An 18,818-nucleotide genomic window follows, 5' to 3' on the forward strand; every position below is an offset into this window, starting at 1 on the left:
ATATCAGGCTTGAACTTGTGACCCACGATCAAGAGTTGGGCACTCCACTGACTGAGCCAGCCAGGTGCCCCTAAAGCATTTTAAAAACAAATCCCATCTATTACCCTGGCTCATATTTTAGTGTGCCTGTCTAAAAAATAGGGACTTGTAAACCTTTTTAAATATAACATTATAATACTTCCTATATTGCCAATGATATCTCTACACACAGAGTTTTTAGTTGGTGATTGCCTTGGGTGTTGCTCTGCAGTGTTTGGTTTCACCAGGCTGAACAGTAAGACCTTGCTGAAAGTGGCCGGGAGCCAGAGAGGGACATGGAGGGCCCCTTGTAGACCTGCAAGAACTGAGGTCCTTATGCAGCAGGCCATCTGTTAGGTATCTCACATTCCACTTATGTTATCTCATTCTTGGTTATCACATCAGGCAAGATAATATTATTCTCCTTCTAAAGGCTTAGAGAGGTTGAGGAGGTAAACAGCCCAGAGTCGCGGGATAAGTTAATGGTGGAGGTAGAATTCAAAACAAGAAACGCCAGACTCTTAAACTTTTCGTTCTTCTCTGTAAGCCTTTTACTTTACATTACTGTGTAATGGATATTGTATTCTGGGGCCCCAAGTACTGTGCCCTGGGAAATACAGATTATATTTGTAGAAGCATTCAATAGCATTTTGACTTTTTAATAAAGACATAAAGTTTTCTTTTTTAAAAAATTTTATTTATTTGACAGAGAAAGAGATCACAAGTAGGCAGAGAGGCAGGCAGAGAGAGAGGGGGAAGCAGGCTCCCTGCCAAGCAGAGAACATGCTGCGGGGCTTGATCCCAGGACTCTGAGATCAATATCTGAGCCAAAGGCAGAGGCCCAACCCACTGAGCCACCCAGGAGCCCCAATGACATAAAGTTTTCTTTAAATTCAGATAAAAGTAGTAATAAAAATTAATAATCGTGAAATTAATAATAGCAACATACACTCCTAGAGTGCTTGATATGTGCCAGGTGCTATTTTAAGGCTTTGCATGTATTCACTCATTTAATCTTTCCACCAACGCTATGTGCTGGATACTATTGTTGTCCCCATTTAACAGAGAGGGAAATTGAGGCATGGGATGGTTAAGAATAGCCTGAAATCACATAGCTAGTAAATTGCAGAGCAGGAATTTGAACCCTGGCAATCGGGCATCAGAGTCCATAAAGTATCCCTCCTATTAGAAGCTCAGTGTACAGAAATTCAATTTACAGACTTTAAGATCAGGGAATGGATTCAGCAAGCAGTGTACCTGCAGCAATCATGTGGGCTTGATTTTATGGGACAGCTGTGCTCTAAAATATTCTGATCAGCTGTCTGCCTAAGGATACTTGTGTTTGTCAGACTGTGTGCTGCCTACACTGAACTGTGCCTGGCTCATCTCCCATTGCTAAAAGTACTTGCATATGTGATCCTGAATTTAACTTTTCCATTTGTTTGTTGATTTATGTGACACCTTTTATTCGCCAGTATCAGCAGCTAGCTTGTCTTTCCACTTGAGAATAAACTAGCTTTTCACTGAGAAAAGCCAGTAGCTTCTCCACACGCTGAGAAGTGGAATTTAGGCTTAAAACATTAATAATGTACAAATAGAAAATATTAACTCTCAGTTATCTCCTTACAGGATCAGGAAGGAAAAGTGTTAGAAATTAATTCACTTGTTAATTAAATGTTCATTGAGTAGTAGTTTACTTTTAAACTTCTAAATTATTCTGATAAGGGGCACCTGGGTGGCTCGCTCAGTTGAGTATTTCTGCCTTCGGCTCAGGTCGTGGTCCCAAGGTCCTAGAATTGAGTCCTGCATCAGGCTCCGTGCTCAGTGGGGAGCCTGCTTCTCCCTCTCCCTCTGCCTGCTGCTCCTCCTGCTTGTGTTTGCTCTCTCTCTTTCTATCAAATAAATAAATAAAATCTTAAAAAAAATAAATTACTCTGATAAAAACAAAATGAAACAAAACTCTAAGAGGTTCATTTTAATAGCCTAATGACTATTAAAATGAGTATTTTTCCAAAAAGATATCATTTGGCATTAAGCATGTGACATCAAAAGCTATGCTGCACTGTTTAGTGCTGTTTTATTCTGTCTTAAAATTAATATTGCTACTCCCCCCCCCCAAACCTAGTATTTCTCCCAAATAACAACTGTCTCATTTATAATAAAAAATATGGGGAAATTGAGTGATATATGAGATTACAATTTCCTAAAAATTTTTTAAAGCACATTTACTGGAGTGTAGATAAGATTCACCTCTACATTTCTCTTAGTGGTTTTCGAGTGCCCTGATGAACTATTGGGGTAAAATGAGAACGTGAAACATGTTCATGTTCATGTGACACGTTACTTCACACTTTCTTCAAGACTAAATTATAACATTAGATATTTACTGTTTGCATGAAAATCACATGCTAAAAACCTAATTGTAGAAATACCTATTTTCAAATAATCTCATGTGATTTGAACATTAAATAAAAGCTCTGAAAGTATTAGTTATAAAGGATGACCATGTGACAAGAATATAAAATTGCTCCTCTCTTTACTGTCATGCATCTCACTACTATAAATTGATTCAACCTTTTAGAAAGCAATTTGGCATTACTCCAAGAATGATTTAGATGTGAGCTAGTAAGCCCACTTCTGAGAACCAGAGTAAGGAAATCATCTAAACTATGGGACACTCTGTTCATGAAGATGTCCACTGCAATGTTATTTATAATAATATAGGATTGGAAGCCAGATAAATGTGACAAATAGGAATACTGTAGCTTTGGTAGTAATACTACAAAACAGGAAGCGATCTTTCCCTTTGAAATAGGGGAACAATATGCAGAAGGTCCCTTAAGCCTTAGTATAATTTAGGTGGTAAAACCAATGCATGCACTAAGGATCTGTTCTAAGCAATTCTTGACCACAGCCCATTCTGTTATTTTGGGTGCTTGAAAGGAAGCTGCAGTGAGCTCACTGAGGGCTGAGGCATCATAATTTTCCTCCAACCTTTGTGACTAATCTTTGGCACACAGAAGACACCCAATAAATGTTGGCTCGTGTGAGTTATTGGTTGAATGAATGAAATAATATATTTAAAATATCACTATTCTGACTGTTCTTCACCATAATTAGACCAAATTAGTGAGGTTTACCAAGAGTTTTCCCATTTATGGCTTTTCCTTTTTCTTTTTTTGCTTCCTTCGTGCTTTCTCCCTTCCACAAAACTGTCCTTTAAACCAGCTCATTCTAGCTATTTTCTGACCTTTCCTACCTAGTATTTTACTCCTTCGCATTAAGGAGATGAAAGGACCCTGCCCCACACTTGTGAAGGAAAACATTTGCCACCCACTGTTCTACCACTGATCTTAGTCAAGATGGGTAGTCTGCTCAGTGCTTCATGTTCACACATCACAAAGAGTCCTTGCTCTCATTACTGGTATTATTAGCACGTGAGTACTAACAGCGTACTTACTGCTAAACCAGGTCTCTTAATGACTGACAGTAAGTAACAATTCCCAAATAGAACTTAATAGAGGTGATATTTGGTATACGATTGGTTGTAAAGAATACTTTTCCTGGGGTGGCTTTTTTCAAGTTAAAGAAAAGCCAAAGTAAGTTTGAATGTAGCTTTTTTTTTTTTTTTTAAGATTTTATTTATTTATTTGACAGAGAGAGATCACAAGTAGGCAGAGAGGCAGGCAGAGAGAGAGAGGAGGAAGCAGGCTCCCTGCTGAGCAGAGAGCCCGATGTGGGGCTGGATCCCAGGACCCTGAGATCATGACCTGAGCCGAAGGCAGCGGCTTAATCCACTGAGCCACCCAAGCGCCCCTGAATGTAGCTTTTTAATTAAAACGACAAAGCTCACGATGGGTTAGCCATTTTCCACGGTTTTAATGACTTTATTCTATGGCATTGCATCAAGATGCAGCATAAAACCTGGATAACAAGCCCATGTTGATTTCATCTGTTCTGAACACTCCGGCCAACTTTGTAGACTCTCATCAAATGTTCGCTTCTAGCAGGTCTGTGGATTTATCACTTTCCTCTTTCAGGCCTGTTAAACTCTTGCCGTACTCTTACATTAGTGTCAATTTTGCAAATGAGGGAATGGTTATATCTTTCTGCTTTCTTTTTTGTTATGTGGAAGTTAACGTTTAAAAAAAAAAAAAAAAAAAAAAGATGCCCCAAGAACCCAAGATCATGAGTCTGATTTTGCAATAGAAATCCTGAGAGTTTTCCACCAGACTAAACGGTCACCCATCTCTACATCTAAAATACCTAGACATGTTTGATTCTTTCAAAATACTCATAAAATTGTTCCAGGGTAACATATTAGCTACACTTCAATGAGAATTAAAGTTGAGTTAATGAGAATTTAGGGATGGTTTGCTTTCAAACTACTATATGACACTGTGATAAAAATCATACTTTAAAGTACTTTTTTTTTTTTAAGATTTTATTTATTTGAGAGAGAGAGAGAGAGAGAGAGATCACAAGTAGGCAGAGAGGCAGGCAGAGAGAGAGAGGGGAGGAAGCAGGCTCCCTGCAGAGCAGAGAGCCTGATGCGGGCCTCAATCCCAGGATCCCGGGATCACGACCTGAGCAGAAGGCAGAGGCTTTAACCCACTGAGCCACCCAGGCGCCCCCATACTTTAAAGTACTTTTATTTAGAACTCGGAAGTATTTGGATCTATTAATGGAAATTGTAAATCCTGAGTATGAAATAAAAAGAGAGAAAGCTTATGTGACTTCTTAAGATCAATTGTAAAGTACTGTAGACAACTACTCCTATTTTGGGAACAAAAGGTGATGTCTAAAAAGAGCAAAGGAGGGGCACCATACCATACTGGTGGTCAGTCCCTCCCAACTCAGGACTTTGGCCAAAAGATGGCACTGTTTCCAGCTCAGTTGACACTGCCATATTGCATTTGCATAAGCACTGGGCCTGTTTAAAATATTAAACAAATTTTTAATTTGGAGATATTAAAAGCATTTAAAATTCTGAGCACAAGAAAAACTGTGTTAAAATTTTTATATATTCCAATATCTAATTTGCACATTCAGACTCGTGTAAATGTACCCATATTGTTCCCGGGCCTATTAATCTACTCATGTGTTTTTGTTTTATTTGTACATACAGATCATATTCAGTAGTCTATTAGTTATATTTCAAGTGGCAGAAATGAAATGCATTTCTTCATTAGATACCATAATTTATTTAACTATACCACCAATAATGGAGGAATTTGATATTTCCAGGTTTTTTGTATTATGAACAATGCTGTCATGAACATTCTTGTTCATATTTATGAGTGAATTTTTTTTTAAAGATTTTATTTATTTGATTTGATAGATAGAGATCACAAGTAGGCAGAGAGGCAGGCAGAGAGAGAGGGAGGAGGAAGCAGGCTCCCCGCCAAGCAGAGAGCCCGATGCGGGGCTCGATCCCAGGACCCTGAGATCATGACTGAGCTGAAGGCAGAGGCTTTAAACCACTGAGCCACCCAGGCACTCCATGAGTGAATGTTTAAAGAGCATAAAATACCTACTCTTCTGAAGCTGTTCCAAAAAATAGAAATGGATGGAAAACTTCTTCTAAGCTCATTCTATGAGGCCAGCATTACCTTGATTCCAAAACCAGACAAAGACCCACTAAAAAAGGAGAATTATAAGCAAATATCCCTAATGAACATGGATGCAAATATTTTCAATAAGATACTAGAAAAAAGAATCCAACAGTACATTAAAAGGACCATTCAGGGGTGCCTGGGTTACTCAAGGGGTTAAAGCCTCCACCTTCGGCTCAGGTCATGGTCTCAGGGTCCTGGAATTGAACCCAGCATCATTGGGCTCTCTGCTCAGCGGGGAGCCTGCTTCCTCCTCTCTCTCTGCCTGCCTCTCTGCCTACTTGTGATCTCTGTCAAATAAGTAAACAAAATCTTAAAAAAAAAAAAAAAAGGACCATTCACCACGATCTAGTGGGATTTATTCCTGGGCTTTGGGGGTGGTTCAATATTTGTAAAATAATCAACATGATATATCACATTAATAAAAGAAAGGATAAGAACCATATGATCCTCTCAATAGATGCAGAAAAAGCATTTGACAAAATACAGCATCCTTTCTTGATAAAAAACCCTCAAAAAGTAGGGATAGAAGGAACATACCTTAATATCATAAAGGCCACATATGAAAGACCCACTGTTGGTATCATCCTCAATGGGGAAAAAACTGAGAGCTTTCCCCCTAAGGTCAGGAACACTAAGGGATATCCACTCTCACCAACGCTGTTCAAAATAATACTGGAAGTCCCAGCCTCAGTAATCAGACAACATGAAGAAATAAAAGGCATCCGAATCAGCAAAGAAGTAGTCAAACTTTCACTCTTCACACATGATCTGATACTGTACATAGAAAACCCTAAAGACATATATATAGATAGATAGATATAACTATATCTATATCTCACCATGGAACTTACAATATGTTTCTCTTAATTTATCATCTAAAAAATCTATATCCTCCTCTAATATCCTCCCCTTCCATGAGGTCCTCCAGCACCTAAAGCAGAGTCCAGCATATAGTAGGCATTCAACAAAAATTGGAATTTCTGAAAATGGAATTCGGCCCTCAGCACACCACTGGTCCTTTGTTTTAATTTTGTCTTTAACCATTGGCTCTCTTTGGTCCATGTCCTTCATTTAGGAATGGTTTATTGAAGACCAAAGATTGTTTTTTTTTTTTTTTTCTCTGAAGATTTTATTTATTTATTTGACAGACAGAGATCACAAGTAGGCAGAGAGGCAGGCAGAGAGGATGCAGGCTCCCTGCTGAGCAGAGAGCTCCATTCGGAGCTTGATCCCAGGACCCTGGGATCATGACCAGAGCCAAAGGCAGAGGCTTTAACCCACTGAGCCATGATTGTTTCTAAAACTGCAGATATGACTAGCTTGTCTCAGAGCCTTCTTCCTGGCTTCTGAATCCTCTGTGCTGAGGACTCCAGCTAATTAATAAAGGACTCTGCCTGAATCTCTGGAACCCCGGTCCCAAGATATAGAACTCAAAGCTACAATTGGCTCTGGTCCCAAGATAATTAGTGGTCTGCAAACATTTTAAAGTCAGGTAGTACATATATACACATGCACACACACACACACACACACACACACACAAGCTTGAAATTATATCCACCTTCCTTTTGCCTGGCAAATACTTCTAATCAGGGTCTGCTTTTCTGTCTAAAATGATATTGAAAGGATAGCTCCATGCCTGCTCTCCAAGCATGGGAAAATAAAAATTTAAATCAGTGCAACATTTCTGGAAGGCAATTTCACAGCACCTATCAAAATGTTTTGAGCATGCCTTCTGATGTCCTGATTCTATCACTAGTATTTATGCTCTTTTTTTTCTGTTAATATTCCTTAAATTGAAATTCAAGTCAGTTAACAACAGTATAGTATTGGTTTCAGGAATAGGATTTAGTGATTCATCACCTACATGAAACACCCAGTGCTCATCCCAACAAGTGCCCTCCTTAATGCCCATCACCCATTTAGCCATCCACCCCACCTCCCCGACTCCCAGCAACCCTCAGTTTGTTCTCTTAGCTATAGTCTCTTATGGTTTGCCTCTTTCTCTGTTTTTATCTTATTTTATTTTATTTGAGAGAGAGAGTGCGCGCACAAGCAGGGGAGGGGGAAAGGCAGAAGGAGAGGGAGAAGCAGGCTCCCCACCCAATGTGGGGCTCAATCTTCGGACACTGAGATCATGACCTGAAATGAAGGCAGACTCTTAACTGACAGAGCCACACAGGCACCCCAGTTTCTAATCTTATTTAATTTTCCCTTCCCTTCTCCTATGTTCATCTGTCTTGTTTTTTAAATTCCACATGAGTGAAATAATGTATTTGTCTCTCTCTGACTGACTTTTTCACTTAACATCATACCTTCTAGTTCCATCCATGTTGTTGCAAATGGCAAGTTTCATTCTTTTATGACTGAGTAATATTCCATTGTGTGTGTGTGGGTATGTATATAATATATATATATGTATTTATATATATAAAGATGTGGTGTGTATATATATATAGTAGGCATATATATGTGTATATATATATATATATATATATATATATATATATATACACACACACACCACATCTTCTTTACCCATTCATCAGTCGATGGACATTTCAGCTCTTTCCATAATTTGGCTATTGTTGATAGTTTTGCTATAAACACTGGGCTGCAAGGGCCCTTTCGAATCAACACTTCTGTATCTTTAGGATAAATACCTAGTAGTGCAATTGCTGGGTCATAGGGTAGCTCTATTTTTAGTATCTTGAGGAACCTCCATACTGTTTTCCAGAGTGGCTGCACCAGCTTGCATTCCCACCAGCGGGGTAGAAGGGTTTCCTTTTCTCCGCATCCTCACCAACATCTGTCATTTCCTGACTTGTTAATTTTAGCCATTCTGACAGGCAGGAGGTGGTATCTCATTGTGGTTTTGATTTGTATTTCCCTGATGATGAGTGGTATCTAGCATGTTTTCATGTGTCTGTTGATCATCTGTATGTCTTCTTTGGAGAGATGTCTGTTCATGTCTTCTGCTCATCTCCCGACTGGGTTATTTGTTTTTTTGGGTGTTGAGTTTGATAAGTTTTTATAGATTTTGGATACTAGCCCTCTATCTGATTAAAAAAAAAAAAAAACCCAAAAAACAAACAAACATTTTCAAGTATCTAGAAAACTGAACAGTTTTCATGAGTTTTGTACTCTTTCACACATATGTAGGTCAACAGAACACTCCAAGAATAATTATAAAAGTGATGTTAAAATAAGTCAACTCAGAAATTCACACACAAAATGGAGTTGTGATAGAAGATACAGCTCTATGGTTTCAGCTAAAGTATGATATTTATGCTTTTAATGGCTAACTAATGAGAAGGATAAAAGAGTTTGTGAAAATAATGCTTCAGACAGGATAACCATGCTCACTGAGAAAAGGATTAAATTATTCATCTTTTAAACCATGAGACTTTGCTACAATGGAAAGTTTCACATAAGAAAAAAATGCTGTATCTAAATGTAAAGGAAAGTAGTAGCTGTGTAATATGATGAAGTTAATATTGATTAGAAAATCCAATTATTTCTACAATTTATTCTGTTACATCCCAAGATGGCTGTTTGTCAGCAGGTAAACTTCCTATTTAATTGGCATGATTGAGTAATTAGATGTATTCTCAGAGCAGCAATAAAATGAAATTCTCATGTCTCAAGAACATGGTTGAGGTTTTTGTTTTGTTTTGTTTCACCCTTGGGTTTATCCAGCTGAGACCGAGGAGACTCCTTGCTTTATTTGGGAATAATTTTTTATTTAAATATTTGGTAATTATGTAGTTATATAATTGTTTTCATGATGGGAAAAATTCACAAATTTGACAAAGATTGGTGATTATTTGCCTTTCTCTCATACTAAATCCTTCAGGCCCTCACTGTTTTTTCCTGTAGGAGCAGGAACCTTCTGATCAGCATCTCTTTCTGCCTAAAGGAATTTTCATCATGTCAGTTTACCTTCCAGAAGAAAAATTTGATCTTTGTAGATAAGAGAAAACCCTGCTATAGTAACTTAAAACAAATAGAGGCTTATTTGCTTCATGCATTATGAAGTCTGGGGCTCCAAATTGCTTCCAGGGTCCCAGTCTCTTCCCACCTTTCTGCTCTGCCATCCTTATGATGTAGGCATTCTCTCTCATGCCAGCTGCTGCATGAATGCAGTCTGGCTGCAGTATCTCCAGACCTTACTTCTACATTCCAGGCAGGAAGAAGGTAGCAAGGTGAAAAGGACAGAAAAGACAGAAAGTCTCAGAATGTCTTTGCCTTTTATCTTTTTCCACGAATGGAACCTCTTCTTGGGCACTTTCGATTAGTTGTAAGGGAAGCTGAGAAATTGGAAAGTTTAGCTTTTTAAAAGCCTCTATGTAGACGTGCTCAGAAGAGAAGGAGGATATAAATGGCTTTTGGTTAGCCCAGTTATAGTTTCTCCATACTCCCTTCCTCTCTTCCATAAAGATCTGCTGAAATTCATCGTTTCCTATGTAAATCTGTATCTCTTACTATCATATGGCATGATGTCACTGTATGACTTCTCACCTAATTTGGGGAATTTATAGACAACTTATTTTATTTTTGCTAATCTACCTGCAGTAGTCAGAATTCTCCAGAAAAAGAGAACCAATGGTTTTGTGTGTACATATGTGTGTATATATACATATATATATATATATATATAGAGAGAGAGAGAGAGAGAGAGATAATTGACTCATGTGATTATGGATGTTAGCAAGTCCAAAATCTGCAGGATGGGTCTGCAGTCCCAAGACCCAAAGACACAATGTTGCAGTTTAGGCTTGAAGTCTGTCTGCTGGCAGAACTCTCTCTTGCTCAGGGGAGGTTAGGTTTTTGTTCTCAGGCCTTTGACTGATTAGATGAGGGCCACCCACATCTTGGAGGGGAATTTGATTTACTCAAAGTTCATTGATTTAAATATTAATCTCACCTAAAAGCACCCTTACAGAAACATCCAGAATAATGTTTGATCACATATCTGGGAATCATGGCCCAGCCAAGTTGACACATAATACTGAGCATTATACCACCCAATTTTAAACACAAATGTCAAAAAATGACTTGTTTTAAAAGGCAGAGAGAGGAAAAAAAAAAAAAAAAGAAAGAAAGAAACCTCATTTAGAAACTGAAATGAACTCAGTATGACCAGACCCATGAGTTGGAAAATATGACCAGGAAAGATGAGACTGGGAAGAAGGCAAGACCATATCATGCAGGACACTGCAGGTCCTGATGAGGAGAGCAGCCCTTACATTTAGAGTGATAAAGAATCATTAAAGTGTTTTAAGTTACTTAAGATGTTTGCTCATTCATCTTCTCTCTTTATCATTCTGTCCCTTCTGTCAACCAGTATAGTTTGTGTTGAGTTGACCTCACATTGGCCGAAGATATTGAGCATAACCAATCCCCTTGGCACACCAGGCAGCTCAGGGATGGACTAGTATAACACAGTCTGACCAATGCTGGAGCTTCAGAGAGAGAAAGTGTCCCTTTCTTGTTGGATTTGGCTAGTGCGACCATATGATACTTAGAAATTCCTGCAACTAACTTGCTATCATAAGACATGGCAACTTGAAGCTAAAGCTGACTCAGAGAGGACAGAACTATAAGACAAAGCTTGTTAACAGATTATAATCTGCACCCTGGACCAAGCTGTAACTGAAACTAGACTACTCCTCAAGTGTTCAGCTAAAAAAGAAAATTCCTTTTTATTTGATTTAAACTTGCAACATGCATATGCTTCACTAATATATGTAACATGATCATATTTGCATTTTAGGAAGCTCATATTTGGTCTACAAGGATAGTGGATTGCAAGGGGCAAGCAGGGAGAACTGTTAAGAAATTGACTGGTAGTCTACTTCAGAGATGATACTGACCTGTACCAGAGGGGGTTGCAGTTGGGGGCAGAGAGATGATGGATTTAAGAGATAGTTAGGACACTATATACAGGAGTTGGGTGTGAAGAGAAAAGAGTGATTTCTCGGTCTTCTGACTTGAGCAACTGGATTGGTGGCATCATTAGTTGAGGAGACCAAACTGGGTATAGGGTTTGCCTGTGAAACATCCACAGAAGACGACAAATGGACTGTTGGGTATATGGGTCTGAAATTCAACAGAAAGGACTAGGCTGGATACACAAATTTGGGGGTCCCTAGCACATAGAGGGTAAATTAAGTTATTTAGTGTGAAAGACAAAATACCAATTGCTTCTCAGCCTTTTGGCCAAGATCAAGTGTAGAAAAGACAAAATACCAATATTTGAGGAACAGACAAAGGAGACTGAAAGGAGGCTATTCACGGATGTGCAGTGTCAACAGGAACAAGAAAGGATGGGGTTTAAGAGGGCCAGAGTGGTCTGCAGCAGTGAATACTAAGAGCTAAAGCCTGATAGGACTAAGAATCCAGAACATGGATGGAGATCTTTAGAAAACTTAGTACATATGGTGAGTGCTGTGAAGTGTGTAAACCTGGTGATTCACAGACCTGTGCCCCTGGGGCTAATAATACATTATATGTTCATAAAAAATTTTAAAAAATTAAAAAAAAAACTTAGCACAATATTGGGCAAGGAATCCAGACTATAGAGGTGTGTGTGTGTGTGTGTGTGTGTGTGTGTGTGTGTGAGAGAGAGAGAGAGAGAGAGAGAGAAAGTGGAGTTATCAAGTGAAAAAACTTTCAGGAGTTATTCCACTTTGCAGTAAAGATTTGCAAAACTTCTGGGCTAAGTCATCAGTTCTTCTTGTTGCTAATACTGACATATTTGATGCCTCTATCCACTCTCATTTCTAAATATCATGAATAAGCACAGATTCTCAGATGTATAAATCTCTAGCCTCTTCCCTAAACTCCAAGCTGACCCTCTAGCTGCTTATCCACCATCTCCGTCTGAAAGGTAATGAGCTCTTTTCTCAAACTCAAACGTGTTCAAAACTGACCTCCTGACCTTCCTCCAAGACAGCTCCTCCTGGAGTCTTCTTGCCTTAAGTGAGAACACTCAATCCTGGCCTTTGCTCAGGCCAAAAATTGGACTCTTCTTCTTCTTCTTCTTTTTAAAAAATATTCCAAGTAGAATCTATTGACATTCTGAATAAGAATCCCTACATATTTAATATTGCTCCTAATTTAGCATATAGGAGTTATTTCCCTAAAATGTTAATCACAGCTGGATTGAAGTATTTGAAAAATGTGGCAATGCTGCTTAAATAAGTCTACCACATTATAAATCTACTGGAGATTCAAAGGGATCTACCTTTACGGAATTTGAAACAAAAGAACAAGCAGCAAAATTTATTGAGGTAGTGCAGAACCTATAAAGAAAAGCAATGAAAATTGGTAAGTGCTTTAAATAGTAACTAAATTTTTTAAAATTTATTTAATTTCAGTTTCATAACAACCCACCAGAATAAGCACCAAGAAAGCCTGGTTTATTTCCTAAGACAGTAAAAAATATAAGATCCTTTGTGCCCTTAGAGTAGTTGACAAATTATTTAATATTAATATTTAAGTAGATGTAGTTGAAGCTAAGTAAAAACTAATGATAACATTGTTACAGAAAAACAGAAAATAAGTTACCGAAAAAAGACAAGCTGAGTGAAGAAGGAAGACAATATCCAGATGCAAGAGTCATCTGTAGGCACAAGCATGGGGAATATCTGTTAAAATGAGAAGATCTAGGACCACATCTGAGGGTGCTGAAGTAGAGATTACTAAACCTCAAAAGTCACCCTTAAAGGAAAAGAAAAGAAAAAAAAGGGGAGGGCGGCAGAAGAGCTAAAGTATCCAGTTTACCTTCATTCAGCACAAGGAAGAGGAAGAGAACTACTCTGAAGATGCAGAATACCTAATTCCCAGATGGAAAGTGAAGTAAATGGCTCAGAAAGACCATGTTAAAGAGAAAGCTTCATTAGTTTCCAAAGACAACAGAGGTGTACACAAATTTAAGGTTAGGATTAAATAGATAAGGCTTTCTTATTTAACTTAAATCTTTATTTTTTGATATGTCATTTTAAGAAGTCTCTGATAGAGGAAAAGAATATAGGAGATGTAAAACATGGATCTCTCTTAATGGTAAAAAGGAAGCATATGAAAAAACATAAAGAGAGACAAAAATGTGAGAAGGGCTTCTACCATTAAGAATATTGTCAAAGTAAGTCGATGATACAAATTCTATTGTTGGCAATTTACACACTTCATGGACACACTTTTGATTCCTTTTATAAACTCTGTTAAGCAAATCCTTTTGGTCCTGCCTTAAAATATCTATCCAGAATCTGGCCATTTATCACCTTCCATTGCCACCACAATGATCTTTTATGTGAATTACTGTACTAGGTCTCCTTATCTCAACCTTTGCTGACCGTGTGGTCTATTCTCAGCATAGCAGCCAGAGTGACACTCTGAAGAGATGTAAAGACTTCAAGAACCTGGAGTCCCCTCAAGAACAGATTATGAGGAATGTATTCCCAACAGCAGGAAAGAGGAATAAAAGACCGAAGCCTCTGTTTGAGAAGATCAAGCACCCATTATTCAATGAAGGGGGAAGAGCCTTGAAACTCTTAAAGGAGCACAAGGCAGCTGTGATTTAATGTGAGGAGCAACTACTTTGAGCAAAAGCTGCAATAGAGATCACCAGGAACCAGTCTAAGACATAGAGCAAGGTGCTAGGTGTGAGCGGGGCAAACCAACCAAAGCCGATCCTAATGCTTTTGTTCTGTTAGTCTTAGGTTCTTGCAGACCCTTCTGTCCAACCCCTTTTGGGTTTCACGCTGTAGCAGTGTGTCTCTAACCACAGTTAGACCTGGATATCTAATCAGGCACCTGGAAGCCTCAGATCTAGCCTTGGCTTCTAAATCCCTAGAGATGTTAGGCTAGACTTTAAAATTTTCTTTGGTCCGATATTGCACTATTCACCCACAGATTCCATGTTTAAAATCCATGCCTTCCTCCTCCCAAAGTCAACTCTTTTCATCCCAGCCAAGTGGAAAGGATGGTAACCTCTGTCCCTTGATTCACTGAAACAAAGTGTTTGCTATGAACCAGTACTAGGCCTGACTATTGGACCAAAATATGGAAGCCCTCCAGTGGTCATAGAAATTGTAGAAACCCAAATGCTGGGGTGGGCATTTGAGGTTTCAATAATCAGAGTATTAGATTCTAGTATAGAACACTCTGTCTACTGAGAACTCCAGCTTATTCTTTAAAGATCCTGTGAAGAAACCCTATGAGAACAGTGCTGATGAAATTCATTCATGTGATTAGCTGTAGGTTGTGACTTTTCATTGCTGTATGCTATTCCATTTTATTAGTATACCCCAGATATTGACTTTTGAACACTTTGGTTGTTCCCAGTTTGGCATAATTACAAACAATGCTGCAATAAACATTATTTTAAATGTTAAAAATAAGTATAAAGTGGTACCTTGGTTGTCTGGAGTGAACCATTATCCTAACACTACCCTTACACTACATTACTTCTCTGACCTCATACTTGCTACTTTGTGCCTTGGTTATTATATCCAGCCATACCAGACTCTTGGTACTCATCAAATATGCTGAATACACCCTCCAATTATAGTCTTTGCACTGGTTATTCCTTCTGGCTAGAATGTTGCTCCTGAAGATCTCCACAAGGGTCCCTCCCTCCTCTAAGTCGGCCTCCATGGTCCCTCCATGAGACCTACCTGATGAAGTGTTTAACATTCTAAATTGCTTCCCTAACACTTTCATTCTCCTCTATCCTGGTTTACTTCTTTTCTTCATACAATTTCCATGTATAAGTTTGACATTCGGTAAGATCATAGGATACAAAGTCAACACACAGAAATATTTTGTATTTCTATACACTATTAATGAAGCAGCAGAGAGAAGTTAAGAAAGCAACCCCATTGACAATTGCACCAAAAAGGATAAAAATATCTAGGAATAAAATTAAACAAGGAAGAGAAAGACCTGTACTCTGAAAACTATAAAACATTGATGAGGGGCACCTGAATGGTTCAGTTGGTTAAACATCTGTCTTCAGCTCAGGTCATGATCCCAGGGTCCTGGGATCGAGCCCCATGTCAGGCTTCCTGCTCAGTGGAGTCTGCTTCTCCCTCTCTCTCTGCCTGCTGCTCTGCCTACATGTGCTCTTTCTCTGTTTCTGTCAAATAAGTAAAATTAAAAAAAAAAATGATCCAAAGAAATTGAAGATGACACGAATGGAAATGTATTCCATGTTCATGGATTGGAAGAACAAATATCATTAAGTTGTCCATACTGCACAAAGCAATCCATAGATTTAATGTAATCCCTATAAAAATACCAACATTTTTCACAGTACTAGAACAAATAATCCTAAAATTTGTATGGAACCACACAAGTCTCCAAACAGCCAAAACAATCTTGAACAAGGAAAACAAAATTAGAGGTATCATAATATCATATTTCAAGTTATACTATTAATCTATAGTATTCAAAACAGTATGATACTGGCACAAAAACAGACACATAGATCTATGGAACAGGATAGAAAGCACAGAAACAAATCCATAATTATATGGTCAATTAATCTTCAACAAGAGAGGCAAGAATATGCAATGGGAAAAGGAAAATCTCTTCAACAAATGGTGTTCAGAAAACTGGACATCTATATGGAAAAGAATGAAACTGGACCAGTTTCTTATACCATACTTAAAAACAAACTTAAAATGGATTAAAGACCAAGGTGAGACTTGACACCATTAAAAACCCTAGAAGAGAGCACAGGCAGTAATATCTCTGATATGGCCATAGCAACATTTTTCTAGATAGGTTTCCGGAGACAGAGGAAATAAAAGCAAAAATAAACTACCTGGATACATCCAGACTGAAAGTGAAGGGATGGAGAAGCATCTTTCATGCCAATGGACCTCAAAAGAAAGCTGGGGTAGCAATTCTCATATCAGATAAATTAGATTTAAACTAATGACTGTAGTCAGAGATAAAGAAGGATCTACATCATTCTTAAAGGGTCTATCCACCAAGAAGATCTAACAATTGTAAATATTTATGCGCCCAATATAGGAGCAGCCAACTACATAAGACAACTGTTAATCAAGATAAAAGTCATATTGATATGAATACATTAATAGTAGGGTATCTTAACATGCCACTCTGAGTAACAGACAGATTGTCCAAGCAGAAAATCAATAAAGAAACATGAGCATTGAATGACACATTGGACCAGATGGACCTCATAGATATATATAGAACATTCCACCCTAAAACAACAGAATATTAATTCTTCTCGAGTGCACATGGAACTTTCTCCAGAATAGACCACATGCTGTGTCACAAATCAGGGCTCAACTGATACCAAAAGACTGAGATGATTCCCTGCATATTCTCAGACCACAATGCTTTGAAACTGGAACTCAACCACAAGAAAAAGTTTGGAAGGAACTCAAACATTTGGAAGCTAAAGACCACCCTGCTTAAGAATGTTTGGATTAACCAGGAAATGAAAGAAGAATTTAAACAATTCATGGAAACCAATAAGAATGAAGATACTTTGGTCCAAAACCTGCGAGATACAGCAAAGGCAGTCCTAAGGGGGAAATACATAGCCCTCCAAGCCTCCCTCAAAAAGTTGAAAAATTCAGGGGCGCCTGGGTGGCTCAGTGGGTTGGGCCACTTCCTTTGGCTCAGGTCATGATCTCAGGGTCCTGGGATCGAGTCCCGCATCGGGCTCTCTGCTCAGCAGGGAGCCTGCTTCCCCCCCTCTCTCTCTCTCTCTGCCTGCCTCTCCATCTGCTTGTGATCTCTCTCTGTCAAATTAATAGATAAAATCTTTAAAAAAAAAAAAGTTGAAAAATTCAGAATACACCAGCTCTCTTTATGCCTTTAGAGAACTGGAGAATCAACAACAAAGTAAGCCAACCCCATGCACAAGAAGGGAAATAATCAAGATTAGAGCAGAGATCAAAGAGATAGAAACTAGGGATACAGTACAACACATCAATGAAACTAAAAGATGGGTTTTGAAAAGAATCAATAAGATTGATAAACCATTGGCCAAACCAATCCAAAAGAAAAGAGAGAAGATCCAAATTAATAAAATTATGAATGAAAAGGGAGAGAACACGACTAACACCAAGGAAACAGAAACAACCATCAGAAATTATTATCAACAGTTATATGCCAATAAGTTAAGCAACCTAGATGAAATGGATGCATTCCTGGAAACCTATAAACTTCCAATACTGAATTAGGAAGAAACTGACAACCTGAATAGACCAGTATCTAGTAACAAGATTGAAGCAGTGATCAAAAATCTCCCAAAACACAAGAGCCCAGGACCTGATGGATTCCCTGGAGAATTCTACCAAACATTCAAAGAAAAAATAATACCCATTCTCCTGAAGTTGTTTCAAAAAATAGAAACAGAAGGAAAACTTCCAGACTCTTTTTATAAAGTCAGCATTACCCTGATCCCCAAACCAAGTAAAGACCCCTAAAGTCTGAGAATTTCAGACCAATATCCCTGATGAATATGTATGCTAAGATTCTCAACAAGATCCTAGCTAATAGGATCCAACAGTACACTAATAAGATTATCTACCATGACCAGGTGGGATTTATACATGGGATGCAAGGGTGGTTCAACATTTGCAAATCAACCAACGTGATAGAACAAATCAATAAGAAAAGAACCACATGGTCCTCTCAATTAATGGAGAGAAAGCATTAGACAAGATACAGCATCCATTCCTGATTAAAATGATTTAAAGTATAGGGACAGAGGGAACATTCCTCAACCTCATAAAATCTATCTTTGAAAAACCCACAGTGAATATCATCCTCAATGGGGAAAAGCTGACAGCCTTCCCTTTGAGATCAGGAACACCACAAGGATACCCACTCTCGCTACTATTGTTCAACATGGTACTAAAAGTCCTAGCAACAGCAACCAGACAACAAAAAGAAATAAAAGGTATTCAAATTGGCAAAGAAGAAGTCAAACTCTCTCTCTTTGCAGATGACATGATACTTTATATGGAAAAGCCAAAAGACTCCACCCCAAAACTACTAGAACTCATACAGCAATTCAGTAATGTGGCAGGACACAAAATCAATGTACAGAAAGTTGCTTTCTTATACACTGACAATGAAAAAAATAAAAAGGGAAGTTAGAGAATCAATTCCATTTACTTTAGCACCAAG

The sequence above is a fragment of the Mustela nigripes genome, chromosome 14 (assembly GCF_022355385.1).
Source record: "Mustela nigripes isolate SB6536 chromosome 14, MUSNIG.SB6536, whole genome shotgun sequence".
Lineage (NCBI taxonomy): Eukaryota > Metazoa > Chordata > Mammalia > Carnivora > Mustelidae > Mustela > Mustela nigripes.